Source organism: Sminthopsis crassicaudata, chromosome 6 (assembly GCF_048593235.1).
Source record: "Sminthopsis crassicaudata isolate SCR6 chromosome 6, ASM4859323v1, whole genome shotgun sequence".
NCBI classification, from domain to species: Eukaryota; Metazoa; Chordata; class Mammalia; order Dasyuromorphia; family Dasyuridae; genus Sminthopsis; species Sminthopsis crassicaudata.
In genome coordinates this window covers 231,237,033-231,261,894 of record NC_133622.1, presented here as the reverse complement: position 1 = coordinate 231,261,894, position 24,862 = coordinate 231,237,033, and the positions used below count along the sequence as shown (strand labels likewise).

The 24,862-nt window shown below is 35.4% G+C and overlaps 1 long non-coding RNA gene across 1 annotated transcript in view; it reads left to right on the top strand.

Annotated features, from left to right (window-relative positions):
• Nucleotides 1–21,243, top strand: part of LOC141546853 (uncharacterized) — a 30,636-nt gene extending 9,393 nt beyond the window's left edge. Inside the window, exons 2-3 of the long non-coding RNA XR_012483438.1 lie at nucleotides 20,187–20,237; nucleotides 21,161–21,243. This is a non-coding gene — a long non-coding RNA (uncharacterized LOC141546853). The remainder of the gene's footprint in view (nucleotides 1–20,186; nucleotides 20,238–21,160) is intronic.
• Nucleotides 21,244–24,862: the final 3,619 nt, after the last annotated feature.

Below are 24,862 nucleotides of genomic sequence, written 5' to 3'. Positions count from 1 at the left end.
ATTTTTTTTCTTTTCTTTTTTTTTTTCCTCCTCTCTGATTTGACATATTACTTTTAAGGAGATTTCCTCCCCCAGTAGAAGATACTGCATTCAGTAGCATGCGTTGGGAGACATTTTGAAAGTGTATAAATATAAGAAAGGATGCAAGGCTACAAGTAGGTTTCCAGCATTAGGACCCTTGGCAGCTATGGAATCAATAGAGAGCAAACCCTGGCATAATCACACATCAAACTAAAGAGGGAAGCAGACAGCAAGAGCAAGCCCTGGTGAGCAAACTGCCTAGCAGAGGCAGAGGGAGCTGTCCAAGGAGTCTCCAAGGAGAAAGGGTCTCTGTTTCCTTCAGGACTGCAGTGCTTAGGTCCACATGTGTGCCTCACCACCTGGAGCATACCAACTCTTTGTATGACATGCATATTTGTGGAAGAGTTCAGCCCATATTTGGGTGGGGGATATTTTGTAATAACTAAAAACACCTTTATAAACTACCTTTTTGAATGCATTGGCAATGTGAATGGGAATTGGTTGCTAAGAGGAAAGGCTCAAGACCAGGCTTTGTGAGGTATAGCACTTGGAAAAGAGGCCCAGAGGGTTAAACCTAAAAATAGAAGTAGAAGAAGTTCTCTGGGATCTCAACACCTGGGTTCAATTTGAGAGGGGGAGGAATAATAGAAAGACAGACACACATACACAGACACAGAGACAGAGAGATTGAAGAACAGAGACAGAGAGAAAAGAACTTTGATCTCAGTGATCAAGAGAACATCCAGATGAAGAAAATCTTTTTAATATATTGAAAGAAATTGCCCAATATCGTATACCTCTTATGTGGCAGAGATGGGTCATGAACATGGTCAGTCCTGATTCCAGGGAGAGTATTATAGCTATTTGCTTTTCAGTTCAATTTTTCCTCCTTCCCTTTCCCCCTCCCTCCCTCCCTTCCTTCCTTCCTTCCTTCCTTCCTTCCTTTCTTCCTTCCTTCCTTCCTTCCTTCCTTCCTTCCTTCCTTCCTTCCTTCCTTCCTTCCTTCCTTCCTTCTTCCCTCCCTCCCTCCCTCCTTCCTTCTTTCCTTCCTTCCTTCCTTCCTTCCTTCCTTCCTTCCTTCCTTCCTTCCTTCCTTCCTCTCCTTTCCTTCCTTCCTTCCTTCCTTCCTCCCTCCCTCCCTCCTTTCCTTCCTTCCTTTCCTTCCTTCCGTCCTTCCTTCCTTCCTTCCTTCCTTCCTTCCTTCCTTCCTTTCTTTCCTTCCTTCTTCCTCCCTCCTTTCCTTCCTTCCTTCCTTCCTTCTTCCTTCCCTTCCTTCCTTCCTTCCTTCCTTCCTTCCTTCCTTCTTTCCTTCCTTCCTCCCTCCCTCCCTCCTTTCCTTCCTTCCTTCCTTCCTTCCTTCCTTTCTTCCTTCCTTCCTTCCTTCCTTCCTTCCTTCCTTCCTTCCTTCCTTCCTTCCTTCCTTCCTTCCTTCCTTCCTTCCTTCCTTCCTTCCTCCTCTTCCTTCCTTCCTTCCTCTTCCTTCCTTCCTTCCTTCCTTCCTTCCTTCCTTCCTTCCTTCCTTCCTTCCTTCCTTCCTTCCTTCCTTCCTTCCTTCCTTCCTTCCTTCCTTCCTTCCTTCCTTCTCCTTCCTTCCTTCCTTCCTTCTTTCCTTCCTTCCTTCCTTCCTTCTTTCCTTCCTTCCTTCCTTTCTCCCTCCCTCCTTCCTTTCCTCCCTCCCTCTCTTTGTCAATCTATCTACATTATATATGTATACCACATGTACATATATGTCCATAAATATATGTATACATATGTCTATGTAAACATGATATGCACACTGTAATACATATCCATTTATTCTCAGGTATATATGACTATAGGGATATAGCTATCTCTATGCAAATATGTTATTATTTTATTATTCTTATGCCAAACTGTTTCACCATATTCTATCACCATAGCTAGATTATAAACCCCTTAAAAACAACACTCAGTTTTCCTAGAGTTTTCTTCAACTGAACACAGGAAAAGGTGTGACATTTTAATATAATTTGGGGGCAAAGCATACAAAGGTCTGCTATAAAAAGAGTGGATCTTTTAGGTCTCGGGCTGAGCACAAGAAGCCTGACTTTTCCCTGAGTGTTGGCTTTAACCTTGTTGGCAGATTCCTCCTGTTCCTCTTGATGAGCAGTTGGTTCTCATGCTGTCTCATCTTAGCTCTTAGATCTCAGTGCCTTAAGATAGATATAGATGCTCCAGCTTGGTTTTTGGGATTATGGCAACTCCTTTATTAACTTGATCCATTTTATCTTCCCCAGAGGATTAAAGATGGAACAATAGAATCCCAAACCTTATCCAGCTTTATTTCTATGAGTTTTTGTTTTTTTTTTTTTGACATAGCCTGGTATACAATTTAGTTTTCAATAAGTGCTAGTTATTTTGAGATAAATTGTAACCTCTATGAATCAAAGATTGTAAGAACTTCTTTTTGGTTAAAAAAGGAAGGAAGATAAGCTCTGTTAAGAGTGTAAGCCAAATGTTTTCCTCATTTCCTTCCAATCCCATGGGAATTCCTTCCCAAAAATATTCTGAAAAGTTCAACTAAATTCAAGCTAAAGATATAAACTAAAAGATAATGATCTCATTTAGTTAAGGGAATCATAATTAAAAAGTGGGACGAAATAGTTTTGACTCTGCTCATATTCAGAATTATCGATTTAGAACTGGAAAGAATCTCAGATATTTATGAGTCCAACCCCCTCATTTTACCAATTAAGGAAAACAAGTCTGGGGAAATGATTCAGGGGAATAGATGATTTACCCAAATTCATGATGAAAGTAAGTGGCAGATCTGAAATTTAAACCAGGTTTTTCTGACTTTAAATATAAGACTCGTTCTACTTTCCCATGCCCTTGAAGCAGTATTTACAGTGGGAAGGATAGAGAATTTGGATTTGAATCTTCCACTCAATATCTTTCCTTTAAGCCCTTTAAGTTTATCTATCTCTTATATCCTTCCTAACTGTAAGCCTATCATTCTATCAGATTTCTGCCTAAGCTGAAATGAACTATTTAATAAGATACATAATTTTTTCATGCTAGAAGACTTTTTTAATCAAGCAATTTCAATAATTTATCATTAAATACTTGCCAGAATCTTGGGACTACAAATAGAAAAATGAGATAGTTCCTCTCCTCAGGGAGTTTATATTCTAATGGATCCATTTATCAGATATGATAAAGGAAAAAAATCCTGCTAAGATTTGGATTCAAGAATTCTTTCAAGTATGGATGCCTCATTGAAGTGATCAATTTTTCACTTCCTGGTGATTACTGAGAGGAGTTTTCTCACACTGCTTCTTGGTGCTCCTGACATAGTAGACAAGGGAGCAACCCACAGATTAATGGGGTTTTGGAAAGGTAGCAGGGATGAGGACTCATGCTCAATGTCTCAATTATATCTAGTTACTGAAAGACTTCCTTGACCTTCATTAATGTCCTTGACTTAGGATGGATCATTTGCAATAAATGCGACAGCAAAACATGCCTATTAGTTTTTCCCTGGGGAAACCATCTTGAACATAAGAATTTTCCACTTTAAGTATGAACAGCTTCCCTATTAAAATAAGCCCTCAAATGACTAATGGTAATAATACAGTTTAATTTTTTAAGGCACTCAGCCTGGAGGCCTTCTAAATGGAGAAACAGATGTGCTATATCTCAAGACTTCTTCTGGGCCTGAAGAGCTAATTGATGGAGGACTCAGGCATCAGAGGGGATGCTGGGGGAGTCAGAGTAAGATTTTTGTTCTAATAATTATGGGTCACACAATTGGAGCTGTCAATAAAAAATCAAATGTTAGAATTAGAAGAAACTTTAGATTTTAACTGATCAGAGCTCAACAACCTCTTGGAATACAGATGGAATGTCAAAACTAGACTAGAATATATCTTATAATTTGGCATGAAGGATATAAAGTGAGAAACGTCTAGAAGGGTAGAATGTTAGAACTAGAAGGCAACTTTTAGATCCTCTAAATCAGCTTCCTCATTTTAATGATGAGGAAGTGACTCGATTAAGATCACAAGGCCAATAACAACCACTGTGTAAAACAAAAAGAATTACACTAGAAAGAAGGACCCACTACTCTTGAACAATGGACTTGTGGTTTTTACCTCCATGTCTTTGACTCATATTTATGGCCCTAAATATATTGTGCTGATAATATATACTAAATATTTGGACTAATACAACCCTGATTTATAAGAATCTCCATAGGAAGACATCTAAAATTTGTTTTGAGATAAATGAATTATGAAAGAATCAATGTATTTTGAGAAAGAAGGTATACATTCAAGTATTATTTACATGGTTTTATAATCTTCAGGAAATTCACTGCAGCATTCTAGACTCCATTTCCTCAATTATGAAAAAAGTAGGCTAGTTTATAACCTGTAAAACAATTGCCAGTCAGTCAATGGGCAGTTTTTAGATATTTGTTGTTTGCCAAGAACTTTACTGAATCTTGGGGGTACCAAAAGAGGCAAAATCATAGCACCTGATCTGAAGGAACTCAAATTCTAGTAAGAGATATAATTCTGAAAAAGGCCTCCTATGGAAAATGGAATGTGAGCTGTGTCAGATGAAGCAAAGAAGCTATCCAATGGTAATCAAAGAGAATGATCACAATTGAATTGAATGGATGGTATACTTTGTAAATGAAAAATAAAACAAAGTGAAAATATAAATTATAATCAAAGGGAACAATTGGTTCTTTCTGTAGGAAAAAAAAATATTCTAATTTCCTTTCATTGAAACAAAGAGGTGCTTTTTTTTGAGGGATTACATCTGCTATGTTTAAGTTACATTCTATTCCCTGGACATGTGACTACAAAATTAAATAGTCTTTGTCTTCCAGGAGCTAAAGTTTTGATTTCTGGGTGGATAAAATATGTATACAGATTAAAAATTAAATATGATTTTCAGGAGGACAGACCATTGAAAACTGGAAATGGAATGGGGATTAAAGAATGTTTCACAGAGAAATTCCCTGAGTTGAACCATAAAGAAATTTGAGAGATAGAATGGAGAAGAGAATGCCTTCTGGTGATAGGAAATAGTGTGCTTGAATGAGAAAGAAAACAAAATGTAAGCAAATAACAAAAAAGTGAAAAATACTATGTTGTGATCCATACAGTCCTCTCTCTGGGAGCAGATGGATCTCTTCATCACAAGGCCATTGGAATGGGCCTGAATCATCTCATTATTGAAAAGAGCCACGTCCATCAGAATTGATCATTATATCATTTTATCATTGCTGTACACAACTACAATGTTGTCTTGATGCTACTCTCGTCACTTAACATCAGTTCATGTAAGCCTCTTCAAGCTTTTCTGAAATCATCTTGGTGATTATTTCTTAAAGAAAAATAACATTTCATAATATTCATATACCATAATTTATTCAGCCATTCTCCAACTGATGGGCATTCACCCGGTTTCCAGTTCTTTGCCACTATAAAAAAGACTGCTGTGAACATTTTTGCACATGTGGGTATTTTTCCATTTTTAATGATCTCTTTGGTATACAGATAGAGTAGAGACACTGCTGGATGAAAGTATGAACAGTTTGATAGCCTTTTGGCCATAGCCAAGCAATTTTTGAACAAGGAAATCTATTATACTATATTATGGGGAGATTTTGTTGCTGTTATTGAATGGACCACGAAGGAGACAGATTGGGTGCAGGAAGAAGGAAGTTACTATAATCACCTAGGATTTAGATAATGAGAGCAATATGAATTTAATAAATTCAGAAAGAAGAGGTGCTGTGAAAATAGAATTGAAAGGAATTGAAAATTGATTAGATATTAGGGATGGAAAGATATGAATCAAATAATTCTGATATTATGAGCTTAAGTGAGTAGTGAAGAGTGGTGCTCTCAATAGAACTTGGAAGGTTTAGAATAGAGTTGTGTTTGGCAAGGGGAAGATGATAAAAATCATTTCAGTTTAAGACATGTTTTGAGTTGTCAAAGTATGCCAGGAAGAAATGCTGAACAGAAAATTGAGAATGCATGTTTGAATTTCAGGAGAAATATTTTTTGCAGGATATATAATTTCAGGAGTTAATTATATAGACATCCATGACTGAAGCAACTGCGAAGATATTTGGGGAAGATGTGACTCACCAAATGAGAAAATATTCTTGTGCATCTATGAGTTTAATTATAACTCATTTCTATACTATAGACATGTTTCATGTTGCATATCTTGCTATCTTTGAGCTTGAAAAGGAATACAACATTTAGATTGAAACTACACAGATACAAAATCCAGATATTTCAGGTGAAAAATTAGGGTATGTAAGAAACTCTTTAAAATTTTTGCAGCATTAAACTAATTCTGCATAAGGGGAATGCATGATTTTTTCTGTGGAACTGCCAATTATATTAGAGATATGAGAATAATTTGTGTAAAGTTAAATTGTGATTGTGAAACAAGCCATGAGTGTACTGGAATACTACTGTGCTGCAAGAAATGAAGAGATCAGTAATCTTAGAAAAACATAGAAAGACTTGCACAAAATAATGAAGAGCAAAATAAGCAGAATTTTTAAAAAAATGTATACAATAACAGCAATACTGTTATAAAAATCAATTTGATGGAATAAGTGATTTTGACTTATTCCCAAATTAACTACAAGGAACATGTGAAGGAAGATACTCTCTGATCCAGAGAAAGTAACTATCATCTATCTATCTATCTATCTATCTATCTATCTATCTATCTATCTATCTGTATATATACACACATGTACACTCATTCTCTCTTCATATATATTTTATACATACATATACACATATGTAGCTATGTCTTCTTAGGCTGGGGGGAAGAAAAATAAATTTACATGATAACTGTTGCTTATTTAAAAGAAATAACAAGTTGAAACATTGTAGATTTGCATTTCGTGTACAATTATCTTTTAAATTTTTTATTATACTTTGTAATTGAAATTATTGTTTTATTTCATAAATTAAAAAGAAATTTAAAAAGAAAAAATAGATTACGAGTGTACCCTTACCAATTGATGAGGTGACCAAGGAACAGAGTGCATTGTGAGAAAACAGGAGGATACAGAGCAGAATCTCAGGAGCAAAGAAATAGATAATGAACTAAAAAAGGAAACTATAAGAATTGTCATGTAGGAGATGAAGTGGGATACAACCATATTGGTGATACAACCATATTGGTAAGAGTTAATTAAATAAATGTCCAAATCCAACTTAAAGTAACGATTTCAATCAAGTAAGAACCCACTATTGAATCAATCAAAGTTATGAATGGAGGTAAAAATAATCCTTAATCAACTTGAAAGATGTGAAATCTATTGATGAAATAAAAGGAGACTAGAAGATGTGATTGACTTGAGCTATTTACTTCAGCCATGGAGTTTCTGAATAAAATTATTAAATCAGCTTGAAACAAGAGAATTCCAATATTTCCCAAAGCATCCCTTTAGAGGAGGTGAAAGCCGTTGTCTTCTTCTCTACTTGACCAAAGGACTTCATTTATGAATCTGAAACGATTGTGAATTTTTAATGAACATCATAGGAGTGTCCTGGAATAGCTGTTATTGAACCCATTAAGAAACAAGGTTAAACTAGATGTACTGAAGAAAGACAGCTTCATGATTCAACAAAGAGTCCAGAGGAAAGCTTTGCCATACCTAAAGCGACTCTACCTGATGACTCTAAAAAGGAGAGAAAGGGACTTCCATAAATGAGGAGGTGTGAATTATCTCTTTGCTTCATGTACTCTCTAAGCTCCAGCCCACTTTCCCTTGGACTCTGTATATATGTGCAGGAGAATCTGTTCCAAGCATGGTGTAGGGATGAGAGGATATATATATATATATATATATATATATATATATATATATATATATATATATATATATATATATATATATATATAAATTTTATAATTATAACATTTTTTTGACAGTACATATGCATAGGTAATTTATTTTTACAACATTATCCCTTGTACTCCCTTCTGTTCTGAATTTTTCCCTTCCTTCCCTCCACCCCCTCCCCTAGATGGCAGGCATTCCCATACATATTGAATATGTTATAGTGTATCCTAGGTACAATATATATGTGCAGAACGGAATTTTGTTGTTGTTGTTGTTGTTGTTGCAAAGGAAGAATTGGATTCGGAAGGTAAAAATAATCTGGGAAGAAAAAACAATGCTCACAGTTTACACTCATTTCCCAGTGTTCCTTTTCTGGGTGTAGCTGATTCTGTCCATCATTGATTGGAATTGGATTAGCTCTTCTCTGTGTTGAAGATATCCACTTCCATCAGAATACATCCTCATACAGTATCATTGTTGAAGTGTATAATAATCCCCTAGTTCTGCTCATTTCACTCAGCATCAGTTGATGTAAGTCTCTCCAAGCCTCTCTGTATTCCTCCTGTTGGTCATTTCTTACAGAACAATAATATTCCTTAACATTCATATACTATAATTTAACCAACTGTTCTCCAATTGATGGGCATCCATTCATTTTCCAGTTTCTGGCCACTACAAAAAGGGCTGTCACAAACATTTTGGCACATACAGGTCCCTTTCCCTCTTTAGTATTTCCTTGGGATATAAGCCCAGTAGTAGTATGGTTGGGTCAAAGAGTATGCACATTTTGATAACTTTTTGGGCATAATTCCAGATTGTTCTCCAGAGTGGTTGGATTCTTTCACAACTCCACCAACAATGCATCAGTGTCCCAGTTTTCCCACAGTCCCTCCAACATTCATCGTTGTTTGTTCCTGCCATCTTAGCCAATCTGACAGGTGTGTAGTGGTATCTCAGAGTTGTCTTAATTTGCATTTCTATGATCAGTAGTGATTTGGAACACTCTTTCATATGAGAGAGGATATTTTTACTCAACGTTTAAACATCTATTTTTAGAAACTAATAAAATTTGGCTAGTTAATTGATATATATTGATAAAAATCAATGAGAGTATAATAATAAGTACTCATGAGCTATGATATTAAGAAACCATTGCCAATTCCTCAGGACCATGCCTAGAAGAACCCCAAGGAGAGGAATAACTAGAAGAGCTCTGGCAATCCAGCCTGTCAATATAAACAAGGGTTTGGGTTAATATTTCTAATTGTTATGCTACAGAAGCTGAGGGAGAAGGGAGAATCAACAGTTCAAAAAGCTAGTGAGCTCAATGAAGAAGAGGAATGAGAAGAAGCTCACATATTTAACAGTTAGGTCACTGCTAATCTTTTTTGGAGATCTGTTTTAATAGACTGTGGATTCTGGAAAGGCAGAAAATAAATACCAGAGAAAGAAGAAATTGAGAAAAAATATTTATTATCCTTTTCTATGGTTTTGTCAGTAAAAGGAAGCAAAAATGTTGAGCAATATATTGAAGAGCACTGGAATAAGGATTAAGATGACTCTGGCATGTTTATGGACATCAGGAAAGAATCTAACAGAGAAGATGACTTAGGAGAGAAAAAAGAAATACAGAAACAGAAAGTCAGGGAAAGAGCAAAGAGACAGAGAGGGATGGAAAGACAGAGTAAAAGTAAAAAAAAAAAAGAAGGGAGATAACTATGGGACAGGAGGAAGGGATACAATAATTAAACAGATTGAGGAGGAAATTTTGGTAGTGGAAGAGAATGAAATGAAAGCACTTATCCTTGGGGTATGTGTGGGTGTGTGTGATAGAGAGACAGAGACAGAGTCAAAGAGACACAAGGCTTCCACAAATAGTGAAAAGGAGGAGACATAAGCAAGATAAAAAAGAATTTGCTGTTATTAAGTAGGTAAGGATGAATCAGCATTTATATAGTACTGTGAGCTGGGGAAGGAATTGGCAACCCATTCCAGTATTTTAGTCAAGAAAATTTCAAATAGGGTCATGAAGAATCAAACATAACAGTAGATGAGTGAACAAAAAGAAAAAAAAATGTGTCAGGCACTGGTCTTAGTGCTTTTTATAAATATCACTTCATTTTATCCTCACAAAGATCCCCATTTTACAGTTGAGACCATTGAGTCAAAGTGGTGCCAAATGACTTGCCCAGGATCACCCAACTAATATGCATCTAGATTTGAACTCAGATCTTTCAGACTTCAAATACAGCAATCTCTTCATTGTACCTCAAGCAGCCTTTAGGATACCTTCTATTTCAAATAAAACAACTAGCCAACAAGCATCTCTTCAGCATCTGTGATGTTCCAAACAGGGGTTTATGAAATAAAAATGGGGCAATCCCAGATCTCAAGGAGTTTGTGCCAATAATAGCAGTGCTGGGTATTTGACCTGCTCTCTAGAGTAGAAGGGGAAATAAATCATAACTGACCTTTGTATTGTGCATCAATGTTTTAAAATGTTTTATATTACCTCTTTTTAAAAAAAAATTGTTACTCATTTCACAAATTTATGAGTAAGAGGTACTTCAAATTTCATTATCTTTTTTTATAAAAGATAAACCTGATATGGAAAGTATTTCAATAACTTGACTGATTCTATATCTAGTGTTATACCTATTCCATCACTGTCTTTGAAGTCATTGTTCTCTACTAGTTATTAATTTAAGAAGCACACATTTTTTAAACTGCAGATGCATCTTGTTAATATGAGAGAGAAACAGACATACAGAGACAGAAACAGATGGAAAGAGAAAGATAGAGATAGAGGCAGAGACAGAGAGGCAAAGACAGACAGGCAAAAACAGAGAAATAGAGACAGAGAAATAGAGAGAGACACAGAGAAACAGTAAGAGACAGAAACAGACATACAGAGACAGAAACAGAGGGAAAGAGAAAGAAAGAGATAGAGATAGAGGCAGAGACAGAGAGGCAAAGACAGGCAAAAACAGAGAAATAGAGACAGAGAAATAGAGAGAGATACAGAGAAACAGTAAGAGACAGAAACAGACATACAGAGACAGAAACAGATGGAAAGAAAAAGAAAGAGATAGAGATAGAGGCAGAGACAGAGAGGCAAAGACAGACAGGCAAAAACAGAGAAATAGAGAGAGACATAGAGAAACAGTAAGAGAAAGAGACATATAAAAAGACAGAGAAAAAAAGAGATACAAAGAAAGAGAGATAGAGACACAGAGAAACAGAGAAAAGGAATACAGAGAGACAGAGAAAGGGAGACAGAGACATACACACAGAGAGCTAACATTGCAAAGTAACATTTTACAAGACCATTCCCTTAAAAGGAGAAAGGATGGGAATAGAGGTAGTATTATAGATGGTAAGGAATGGACTATGCAGGAAACAAGTGTTTCCTATGTGCTGAGGGACTAATGAAAGCCAACAGATAACACCTCTCAAAAACAAAACAAAAACCTTTCATCTATTTCACTTTCAATGGATCAACTCTGTTTAATATGTTTTTTAGGGAAGCAAGAGTTTTTTAGGGACGCCAATGGCTGGCTAATTAAGGAGTAAAAGACCAATCCCATCAGCTTTAAAGGGAAGCCTCCATTGGACTAAGGTGGAGAACTGGAGCGTCTCAATGGCTAGCTACTAGTGGAAGATGGGAAGTGAACTCAGAAATATTGCCCAGAATATTTCTCTTCCCTGTGGCTTCACACACCCAAAAGGTCAAAATAGTCAAAGTAAGGAGCTCTATTGTGTAGCTGAATGAAGTAGAATTCCAATCCAAGATAGAAATTTTGTTGTAATTGTAAGAAGTTTATCCCAGATTTCCACTCTTTACTTAAGCTGGTATTGGAAAAGGTGTGCATCTTTTTTTAGACACCTTGAGAATCAAAATTTGATTTGATATTATGTTTTAATATATGTTTGATAGATTGTCTTTAGAAATTAAATTGACAATAATGTTTACAATGATAAAAATAATGATGATGATAATGATGGAGATGATAGGGAGATGCTTAGGGATAGGGAGAGTCTGAGAAGTCAAATGATTATGTCATTTGGCATATTCATTCAGGAAGTCTATATAACAAGTAATACTTGAACCTAAGTTTTCCTCTTCCTAATGCCAAGTATTAAGCTTCTGTCTAAAAGCACAAGGAACACAACTTATACCTCAGCACAGAGGGAGTCTTATATCAATGAACTCTCAGACTTAGCCAAGAAAGTTGTAGATTACAACTACTACTTACATTTATGTGGAATTTTAAAACTGGCTCAGTGTTTTATAAAAATGACATGACTGATGCTTCCTATTCGTTCTTTGAGGTGGATCCTGCTTGTAATTATTCTCATATTTCAGATATGTAACTGAAGTATTGAGGATTCAAATGACTTTTCCAAAGCTAAAGTTTTCAAGCATTATTTGGAGCCAGGTCATCCTTTAAATCCAGCCCACTCTCTCCATTTTGCCAGGTAGTCTCTTTATAAAGGAAGGGGCAGGAAAGATGAATATTCCTTTGCAAAACAATGTATTTTTTATTTTCTTAGCTAGCTAGACACATATCTATATGTCTAAAGTCTCCTTACAATGTAATGTCTGTAACTTCACTAGTAGAATTATATTTCCTTGGGTTACACCTAGTACTATACTTGATCTCCTCTTTTAGATGCAAATTCTGGGGGAGAACATTAAAGAGGAAACTTCTCAAATTATTTTCATCCTGGTTAGACAGAAGTGTTTACTCACAGCTAAATATTCAGGTGCATATCATCCCTGGGAAGCAGAGGAAAGTATTTTTGCTTTACAGTGAGAAAACTGAGGTAGAAAGAGGTTAAATGTTTTGCCTAAAGCCACAGGATTATTTAGGGTCATAGAAGGGATTCAGACTCAGGTCTCCTGATGATAAATTCCATACGCCTTCCACTATGTTCTTGACTTCTCCATAAACTATGAACCTTGGAGAAAAGATGAAGAAAGAGAATCACAAATTATAGTCAGTATTGACAGAGACTTCAATTCAATTCAGTCGGGCTAAATATCTCCAATGGGCAAGGCAGTGTAGGTGGCTTAGAATATAGAACATGCAGGCTCAGAGCTGGAGGGGGACTGCTGGGTGAGCTGTTCCTCCATTTGGACTTAACAGATGTACGTAATGAGATGTGGGGACAGTTTAGGGATGGCACAAACAAATTTTTACAGTTATGAGATGAGATGCATTCTAAAAGGAAAGTGTTTTGGCAGGAAATGTTCACTTTACCTTCTTTACAACAATTCAGTTTTTTTCTGAGAGAGAATTGTGCCCTTCCTCACAAAAATCCATAGATATAGCAATCCATCAAGCCAACCGCAGCCTATAAAACAGGAAGCCTTAGGAGGAGGGGAGTAATTCTAGTGCTTTCCCTCTATTAATTATTTCTTACTTGTATGTAGCTTGCTTTTAATATAATGATTTATATGTTGATTCTCTCATTCGATTATAAGCTCCTTAAGGACTGAAGCTGGTTTTTATGCCTCTTTTTCTGAACCCCCCAAACTTAGCACAGTGCCTGGCACATAGTAGGTGCTTAAAAATGTTTATTGGATTTACCTACTTATTCAATCCTATAGCTGAGGGGAAAAGCAATATGGAGTCATCCAGGGATGCATTCTATGAGTGTGGTAAGTATGAAGTTCACTCTGGTTCTCTGTGAATATCTGATGGATAGATCCTGTGTCACTGATTTCATCTGATCAAGAAGATTATAATATTAAAATTGAAGAAATAAAAAGGTGGGGCTATTCCTATATTTAGTTTGATGAAGTAAATAGTCACAGAAGGCCAGTTTATTTCCATTATGAACTGGGAATGTGCACTTGACCTCCTTCAAATTAAATAAGTTTAGAAGGGTCTGGAAATTGGACTAATTAGTCTATTTCTCTGATTTAATTATTCTTTGGGCTTCCCAGATGAGGAAATTACTTTGAAAAAAATGCAGCCCAATCTAAGAAAGTTGTTTCAGATCACTGAAAGATGACATGATTCATGTTTAACCTCTATTGGATTACTTGCTTTCTAGGGGTGGAGGGTGCCAGAAAAAGGAGAAAAATTTGGAACACAAGATTTTTCAAGACTGAATAGTGAAAATTGTCTTTGCTTGAATTTTGAAAATAAAAAGGTATTATCAAAATTTTAAAAAAAGAAAAATTATGTGATTGGCCAAGGTTATATGATCAATATGTATCAGAGACCAGTCCTGAACTCAGGTGTTGCTGAAGCCAAGGCCAGATTACTATAACACTCCGTCACATTTCCTTTTTGGTTTAGAAAGTATATAGATTAATTTTTCCCTCTTAAAATAAATTTAGAAACATTTTTGTAATATTTTGCTGATAGATTTCCTAATAGATCTTCTACAAGTTGAACTGTTGCCTTATATATATGCATACATACATTTATGTATATATACATATATGTATGTATATATATATATTTGGTGAGGCAGTTGAGGTTAAATGAGTTGCCCAGGATCACACAATTAGGAAGAGTTAAATGTTTGAGACCAGATACAGACTCAAATCCTGCTGACTCCAGGGCCAGTGCTCTTTCCATCCTGCTGTCTAGCTGCCTTCTATTGTGTTTTGAAGTCATTTTAATAATAAAGAAGTTGGGTGAGAATTACAAATATTTTCAATATTATCCATAAGATATCTTTTGTGTTCCTCCAGTCTAAATCTCTTCTTGTATCAGGTGCAAAATTAAGCCCAGAGACTTTTTTTGGTTAATCTAAATCAAACAGAAACTTGGTGACAAGAGCAGTAGATGCTACAGTGTAGAATACCTGCCCTGGAGTGAAGAGTACCTGAATTCAATTCCAGTCTTAACACTACTTAGTTGTGTAAACCTGGACAAATGACTTAACTCCAATTGCTGCACAAAAAAAGAAAAAAATTGGTAGTGATAGAACCAGAGCTAAAGTTCAGATCTGATTCCCAGAGGAACATTTTTTCCTTTCATTGTTTGGACTCATAAATATGATTCAGGAGATCATGTTTAGGATGAAGTAACATGGTTTAATTCAGTATATTGAGTAAATAGGTATTAAGCACCTACTATGTGCCAGGTATTTTGCTAAACCCTAGGGAAACAAAAAAGAAACAAAAGATAATCCCTGTCTTTAAAGACCTGATAATCTAACAGGGGAAAACAACATATAAAAGAAAGCTGAAAGAAGCAGCTGGCATAGGGATTTGGTATTATGTGGAGTTGAAGAAAATCAGAACAGTTGATGAAAAATGGAGTTACCATTAGGTTTGTGAGCCCTAAATAAACAAAGACTTTTAGAATAGTTGAGACTTCCAGTCATAGGGGAGGCTGTGTTGAGATGGTAACCTAGAAAAAATATAGTATTCCATTTGAAGGTGGGAACTAAAATCCTACTTTAGATGAGCTACCTTAAAAAGAGTTCCTTTTTGGGACCTCAATTTTCTCTCCTGTAAAATGGAAGCCTTAAACTAGATGAGCTTTAACATCCTTCTCTTCAATCTCTAGAGTATATGATCTTTTGAAACCTGACAGCCATAAGATACAGGTGTCCAAAAAACAATTCATTTTGTTCTTCTTCTGACATGTTTTCCTTGCTAAAATCAATTTGCTCCTTTTACTCCTAAGCTGATGACGCTTCTAAGGAACTAATATAAAAGTACTGTTATTAAGACAATCCTACTCCTTTATTTGACTAGTCTTTTTGATTTGGGATTATTAAATAGATTTGCTATCTCCTTGGCAAAGTTTTCTCAAAGTTTCAAAATGGCAGTAAACAAAGTGTTAATTAGACAAGGCAGCCATAGACTGGAGGATTATTGGATTTCTAGAAGCTGATAAATACTTAACACTTCCATGTCCAGAAATAATACATAGATATTGATTTTTTTCTCCTTTGTTAATTAAGTATATTCTCGCTGGGGAAATCTGTTGGAAAAAATTGAATTATTAAGTCACCTGCTACATAGCTGGGGTCAAACTTTGCTCCTGAGTTTCACCCAGAAGACCCATGATCACTTCAGGACCATATTTGGTTTGTCTTTCTGAACATAATTGGGAGACTGAGCCAAGTGGTAGTATTAGATTTACTCAGTAACTAGACTTTCAAGTTTGTTTGCCAGAAACCATTTTATTCCAGGAAATGGTAGATTTGATATTCCCCAAGGTTATGCTGTAAAGAAAGAAAACATGGTGAAGTGGAGAACTCATAGACAAGATGAACTAGTTTCAAATCCTATTTTCAAAATATATTGGTTGTGTGACTATCTCAAGTCATTTGCTGTCTCAATGATCTATATACCTCTCTATATAAGATGTCAAAATCAAATAAAAAGAAGACCACTAATCCACATATAAGGATGCCCATGGGTCTCATATTTGATATATAATATTATCTGTGACTTATTATATTTGTATTTATTTTGTCAAATAGCTCCCAATTACATATTAATGTAGTTTCATGTGGTTTAAGCTATACTTAGGAATGTTGTGGGCCTTATGTGACCTTTGGGCCAAATATTTGGAAGCTCTTCTGTGTACTAATATATCATCTTTTGTTGTTCAGTCATTTTGTTCATGTCCAACTCCTTCTGACCCTTTTTGGGATTTTCTTGGCAAAAATGCTAGGCCACAAGAAGCTAAAATCAAAAAGATGATTTCAGCACTCTCCCAGCAGGTGCTTTTCCTACTTTGGTGGAATTGTTACTCAGAGAGATACTACTCTTTCTTAGGGCCTGAAGGAAGGTAGAACTACTAAGAAGTAGGGATAAAGATAGTGTTATATTAATGGGTACTACCTGTGCTAGGTGCACAGATGGAAGATAATATGTCAACTTAAGGGAAAAGTTAGTGGGCTAATTTGGCTGGAACATAGGAGGAGAATGCTGTGAAATGTTTATAAATCTGCTGGCAGTATATGTTTGATCCCAGAAGTGTTTAGGTAGCCATTGAGATTTTTTTTTTGATCATTTGACATGAACATAATTGTATCTTAAGAATATTAATATGACATCCATATGGAGGATGAATTAGAGAGAAGTAAGAGTGGAAGCAAGGAGAATAATTAGGAATAATAATCAGGAGACTGCTTGCTGAGAAAAGGTTATAAAGTCTTGAGTTAAAGAAATGGCTACAGTAGAAAATAGGGAAGAGCAGGAGATCATTTGTACTAGTTGAGCATTAGGGTCCCTTTCAACTCTGAATTACATGGTATCCTAATGCTTTAGTAGGTAGGGAAGATCTGACAGTCCTTTTTAAGACAGTGTGATTTTACATTTAAGTCCAATGATCTCTGATCCCAGAGTAAAAATTGGACTGCTTGCCACTTCCTCCTGCCTCTCATCATTCAACTGAAATTTGGCATTAAATTAACTGAGTGCAGATTTGGCTTGGGCATTTTAAGACACGTATTTATAGACTAGTCACTTTTGAGTTCTGTTTCCTCATATGCAAGATGGGGATGGTGATTTTGTACAACTTACCTCAAAGGTTGTCATGGGGAATGCACTCTATTACTTCCTGTTAAATTTCAAAGAGCTAGACCAGTGGAAAAACTTACTAGTATATACTTCAGACAGGGAAATTCATTTTTATTTTTGCAATGTGATTCTAATAAAAAAATATAGAATTAACTTCTCAACAACTCGAGTAAATAAACATTTGTTAATTTCTTTCCATGTGCTGGACAGGGAATGATTGTGTCAGATATACATCAAAAACCCATTTTGAAGATGATCAATGACATCACAAGGTGATGTCTTGATTCACATGTAAATTGGATTTAAGAGAGGCAAGTTTCCACAAAGTCATCAGCCCCACTCTTTCTTCTAGAATTGTTGAAGTCCAATGAAAAGACAAAAGTTAAAATGACTGGCAATGATCCTAGAGGTAATAGATCACTTTGGCACCTTTGAAGTTTAAGCAAGCTCTAAGTGCTCCACAGTCCCTGCTAAAGCCAACTTAGTGGCCATAGGAACACATGATTCTCACTCCCATTCATCAAGGGAAAAATCTTCATGGACTTGGGGCAAACAGCCCTCTAATTCACCATACACAAACAAGATAAATGAGGATAGATTGGAGATAATAGACAGAAGGCAGGCAGGTACATTAAGGGGAAATGGAAAAGGCTTCTTGGAGAGAGTGAGCTGGTACTTGAAGTTAGCCAGGGAAAACAACAGATGAATTGATAAGAGAAAACATTCCAGCTATGCAGGAGGGGGGCAGTCAGTGAAAAAGTCAGAAGGTAGAGTCTATTGTATCAAGAAGATGAAGGAGGCCATTGTACTGAGACCCTACAATCTAGGAGAGGAGTAAAAAATAAGACTAGAAATGGAGGAAAGGAAAAGGTTGGGAATCCACTTAAAAAGTGGATTTTTATATTGATTGATGGGAGCAGGAGAAGCACAATGATATTGTCAGATGTGGATTTTAGGAAGATCATTTGGGCAGCTTAATGGAAGAGAGGCTGGAGCGGAAAGAAAATTGAGGAAGAGAGATTAATCAGAAGGTTGTATCTATATCCAGGGACGAGGTGAGGAGAGAATTGAAGTGTCAGAGGAGGGAATGGGATATATGAGAAGTAATCCTGGAGTATATCCTGGAGTATTCCATTAAATTTTGGGAGTCAAACTGGAAAAATAAAGTTTTATTATTAGCATAGTAAGGAAGACTGCTAGGAATGATGGTAACATAAACTTCTCAGGACACACTTTGGATATTGATAGCTTTTTTTAGGGGATCAAGGTCTATCAGTAGCATGGAGACAGAAATCAGTTGTGTGTGTGTGTGTGTGTGTGTGTGTGTGTGTGTGTGTGTGTGTGTGAGAGAGAGAGAGAGAGAGAGAGAGAGAGAGAGAGAGAGACAGACAGACAGACAGACAGACAGACAGACAAATAGAGAGAAGAGAAGAGAAGAGAAGAGAAGAGAAGAGAAGAGAAGAGAAGAGAAGAGAAGAGAAGAGAAGAGAAGAGAAGAGAAGAGAAGAGAAGAGAAGAGAAGAGAAGAGAAGAGAAGAGAAGAACCTTAGATTCTCAGGAGATGATAAAGATATAAAGATGAGGTACAGTTTGCCTGTAGGAAATACATTTCTCTTTAGTAATCTCTAAGATAGTGGAGAACTTCTTCAAGAAAGTATCAACCTGACTCATCCAGGTGTTTTCAGTAAGGAAGAGTAAAAATATGATGCTTAAGGATTTCCATTGACAATCCCATAGTTCTGTTTCACTGTCTGTGGGAGTTATTCTTGCAAAGCTATAGTATTCATGTTCATCTCTCTCATGTTTTTTTATTATTATTTTTAACTTATTTTATTCTGAACCTACAAAGTAAAACAAGTATTCCCGTAAGACATATATAAAATATATGACAAGATTTCTTTTTACTGCACCATCAAAATGATACTTAATAGGTATAAACCTCCAAAAACTGAGCCTACCTCCGACCAGAATGGTATCAGGCATTCAGCTGTTTGATTCGTATTTCTCAACTTTTACTCTATCTACTTAAAATATACTATGTCATTAAGTGCTTATTAAAATTAACTAACCAACTATATTAAAGTTATCATTTAACTTTCTTTTTTGCCTTTTTTGTTTTTTTTCCCTCTTTTTCACCCTGGAAATGATTACCATTAGATACAAATATGTGTGCATCATTTTATATATTATCTATACACATATCTATATGCACATACATGTGTATATCTACATATACATACATGTATATATACACACATATGTATATGTGCATATATGTATATATAAACATATGTACATATGTGTATATATATATATATATATATACACACATCTGTATCTATCTAGGTATGGAAAATCATTCTATTTATTTCTCAGCTCTTTCTCTGGATACAGAGAACATCTTCCTTCATATGACCTTTCTAGTTAATGTGGGTATTCATAATAGTCAAAATAACTTAGTCACTCAAAACCATTTTTAAAAGAATTGCTGTTACTATATATAGCATCCCCTTGATTCAGCACTTTTCACTTTTCATTGTTTTGGATCATTGTTTTTCTAAGAGCATAGAGGTCATCATTTCTTCTAGAACAGTATTATTATTCCATCATGATCACAAACCTTAACTTGTTTAGCCACTCCTTTTTTGAAAGACATCCTCATGATGTTTAATATTTTGCCAGTTTTTACTCTACATTAATGAGGAGGGAAGAATAACACTTGTATGACCAAGAAAATGGCAGAGAATGTTGGGGAATATTGTAACAGGGAAGAATTTCAAGGTCTTTTTTTTTTTTTAACAGATGAAGAAATTTGGTCTAGAAAAGAGACAGCACTTGCCAAAGTTTATACAGGTAATGAACAACAAGGATGAATTTGAATGTAGGTTCTATAATGTCAAATCTAGACTTTTTGCACTAGACCATGCAGGTTTTAAAAACCAAATTAGCTAGAATAGTAAATAATAATAAAATAAGAATTACTATAATGATTATTAGTAGTATATCTAACATTTACATAGTATTTTAAAGTTTGCAAAACTGCTCTATCACTCTAATTTCATTTGATAATGAAAGAGTTCTAGGAGGACACTTTTTAGATGGGAATCAAGAGGTGAGGTGGGATGAGGGACAGCAGTCAAGTCTTGTTGATATTTGCCAAGATAAGGATTTATAGACCTACAATTCACTCACCTTTCTGTTACAGAGCAAGAGCAATGCCATGGGGGATTTGCAAGTCTGTGTAATTGTGAAAAAGATTAGAAGCCTAAATTGTTATTGTCTTTGACAATTGAACAACCATCCCCATGCCACTAAATGTCACAAGGAATCTCTGTTGAGAGCTTGTTATTCACTTGCAGACAGGAATCCAAATTGTATACTGCCTTAAAGCAACATAATGTGCCACCACAGTTCAGGTCAGGTCCAAGAGTCAATGGCCTTATTGATCAGCCTTGCTCATTTAATTACCCTGCGTGACAAAGGTCTTGACTATTGACCCATTCCTGCTGACTTGGGTAAAGCTGAAGTGTTTACTTTCTTCATGGATTCTGACTTGGAAGGCCAGTTACCAAGATTTTTGTCCCAGAGTTCAGTAGACCACCTTGGGATGTTAGGCCATGATCAAATTTTGATGTATTAACTTTTTCTCCCTATTATTTTTCACTTTCACTCTCCTAAATATATAATATCCAGTTGCTATTGCACATTGATTTTTGATCCTGTGATCAAGGATTGATATGACAGCATAACAAATGGTTTTCCTTTCTCATGTTTAGAGCTAGTGGACAAAGATGGAGAAGTGGGGTCATTGAGGCATGTCTGTCAATCTAGAAACAACCCAGCAGAGGAAAAACTTGGGGCTTGGAATTAGGAAATCTTCTGAATCCTAACTGAAATTCCTTGACTGCGTGACCAAAGCCACTTCAACTGGTGTTGGAATAGACAATGTCTTATTAAAGTTCTAAATTTATGTTTATAACCTCTCTGAGTCTCATTTGCTTTTGGTCTGTTTGCTATTAATAAAATCCTAGATTTGGAATAAGGAGGATCTTTGACACTGATAGGAGTCCAATGGCCTAAATATAAAGGTGATATAACCCATCTGTTGTCATCTGGAAGTCTAAACTAGGGTCACATAGTAGGGAATTTCTGAGGGGAGTTTGAACTAGACTTATTTTTACTCTGAATGCTTTTTTTGCTCAATGTATTTTGATGTGAACATGGAATTTCATTGCTATAGAGGTTCTTGTATGAGAAAACAGTCTTTGGATATGTAGAACAGCCCTTCTTTTTTGCAACCTCAAATCTTAAAGAGGGTCACTTAGGATGACTACTCTAGTCATCTGTCCAATATGTGTCAGTTATAGGTGCCCATAACCCAAAGCCAGGATCTCTATCTTCTTTTCCAAGCCATAATACTCCTAAAATACCAGCTGCTAGTCTGCAAAAAGAGAGCAATAATGCTTATTGAAAGAAAAGCCCTTTATAAACCCACAAGGCCCTCTAGAAATGTCACCTCCCATAACAGAAATGTCAGTGAGCTGCTCATGTCTGTGAATAAAAGTTTCATGGTCACACAGTTTAAGACCCAAGGGAAGACTTCTTCCCATCTTATAAAACATGGATTGGGATTATTGCAGGAAAATCTTTCTCTTCTTTTGACTATTTGAGCTCTCTTCAATCTCATTTTCCTAATGCAGTATTAACTATAGCTTTGTATCAATTAATAAAAATATTGGCCTTCCAAAATATATGGAATGTTTTTTTAGGCCCTTCATTCCCTCTTCCTCTTTCCCTGTCTTTATACTCTTTGTGGTATAATGTTCCCATATTGTTCTGTCAAACACCAATTTACCTAAAATACGGGTGGCTCACTTCTTATTGTGTCACCTTTTTCTAGAGTTCTTGCATTTTGAAAGAAAATGAGAGTAATTTCAATATATTATTTCGTCTCTCAGGAAAAAAAAAAAAGAAAGAAGCTGTATTGTAGGAAGGAGGAACTGGGACAATAGAAGGAGAGAGAGGGATATTCTGATAATAATGGTGGTATTCTTTTGTACCTAAAATGTTTCACTTATAATTCTAACCAGACTGCCCTTGCACTGCTTTCCAACTTCCACTCAACTGTCACTCACACTGGAGGATTTTTTTTCCTTGTTGTCATTTTTTGGAATATTTAATTTCCTTCAGGGCTAAGTGCAATATTTACCATCTATATCAGGCCTTTCCTTACACACTCCTCACCCCACAGTGTGTATTCTCTCTGTTCCTCCAAACCTAAATATTTATTATTTATTTTGTATTGACATATCTGGTTAGTTGATATGCTTTTTTCTCTCCCAATAGACCTTATATTATTAGAAGGTCCTTGAGGATAAGGGATGTTTTCTTATTAGACTTGTACCCTGACATTTAATAAAGTATCATGAATCTATTACTCATAATTAATGCTTCTACAATGCTTCTACAAGGTTCAAAAGACAATTATGAAGAAATGAAAAGAACCTCTATATTTGTAAATATATAGAACACCTGTCTTTGTGGTGGTAAAAAGCTGGACATTGTCGGGATGTCCATCAATTAAGGAATGACTGATCAAATTGTGGTATCCGATTGTGATGAAATACTACTCTGTGATAGAAATGATGAACTTGATAATCTTAAAAAATCTGGATAGACTTGCATGAAATAACAGACTTAAATCAACAGAAACAAGAGAACAACTTTGAGTAACTAGGTTATTTTGACTATTATAAATATCTAAATTAACTACAAAGGGCATATGAAACATAATGCTATCTTCATCTAGAGAAGAACATATGTGCATATATGATTATATGTTTATATATATGTATATGCATACATATATATGGAATACGAATATCACACACACACACACACACACACACACACACACACATATATATATATATATATATATTTTTTTTTTTTTTTATTTTTTTTTTGTCTAACACTATCCATCTCAAGGTGTGGAGTAAAGGAAGAAAAAAGAAAAAAGGTGTTGCATGAGAACTTCTTTATATATTTAAAAGAAATAGCAAACTGTACTTAATAGATTTGCAATTTCATATACAATTAGTTTTTTCCCTTTTCTATTATCATGGAAATGCTTATTTTATAACTTAAGTTCAAAATAAAATAAGTAAAAGAAAAAATAACAAATGCTTCTTAAATTGGTGAATTAGATCACCTAATTTCCCTCTTTTGCCTATGCAACACAGAGATGAACATGGAAATATTCATCAACAAGGAGATGAACAATTCTGAGACTGTATAGTTCTTTCCAGAGGCAAGATAGATCAGGAAAATTGTCCTGGTATGGTAAACAAGCTGCCAAGTCTTGCCTCAGTCTATAGAAAGTTAGTGTGCCTTTAGGGAATCATTCGTTATTACACTTTCCTCATTTATAGCCAATGCAGACCCATTATTCTTATAACCTGCATTTATTGAAATAGAAAAGAGCTTTGTAGGGGAGTTGGAGAGGAAAGATGTTATTCTCTCTCTTACTCTTTTAAGAGAAAGACATCACTTTGATCTTGTTCCAAGATGACCACTAGAACAATCTGGTGGATCAAAACTATCTGGCCAAATTTGGCCTTTATACTTTTATATACTTTTTATACTCTTTCAATATGACCTATAGGCTCTGTTGCCAGAGTTTATACATAGTGATCAAGATCTTATTAAGGACATTGAACCCAATCCAAACTCTGCTTTTTCCTAGCTGTGTCATCTGGCACTATTTAGGGCACCTCAAAAGGTCTCAGTTTATTTGTAACATAAGGCTAATAATCAGGAATCAAATGAGATAATAGTTGTAAAATGCTTAGCACAGTGCCAGCCACTTAATAATTAATAATTATTCTTTTTTAGCCTCTTAATTATATTATATATTAATATATCATTATCAGCAATAGCATCCATATTAGGGAGTTTCCTGGGGTACTAAGAGGCTCTATGACTTTCTGAAAATCATGAAATCTGTTTATGTCAGAAACAGGACTTAAACTCAGATCTTACTAACTCCAAGGATTACTGCCTCTCAGTTTTATCAAATGAATTCGTATGATAAAAGTTCTATGGAAACTTTAAGAGTCTGTATGACTATTTTTGTCAGTGATAGTATTTGAACCTAAGACCTTCCAGCTCCAAACTTAGCACTATATCCACCTCATTATCTTAAGTACACAAATTTTTTGTACATGTAAATAACAGGGCTTTATTTACAGAAGCATCATTTTTTTTTAGCAATGTGAAACATATAAAGAAAATGCCAACATCTATACGTCACATGTTCTAATGACATTTTACACTTCTGTAATGATTTGAAGTTTACAAAAAGCTTTCCTTAAACTGTTTTGGAATATAAGTATTATCCTTCTGTACAAGTCAGGAAACCTACTCAGAAAGATGAAAAAAAAACTTGTTCAAATGTATATTGGAGATGAGATTCAAAT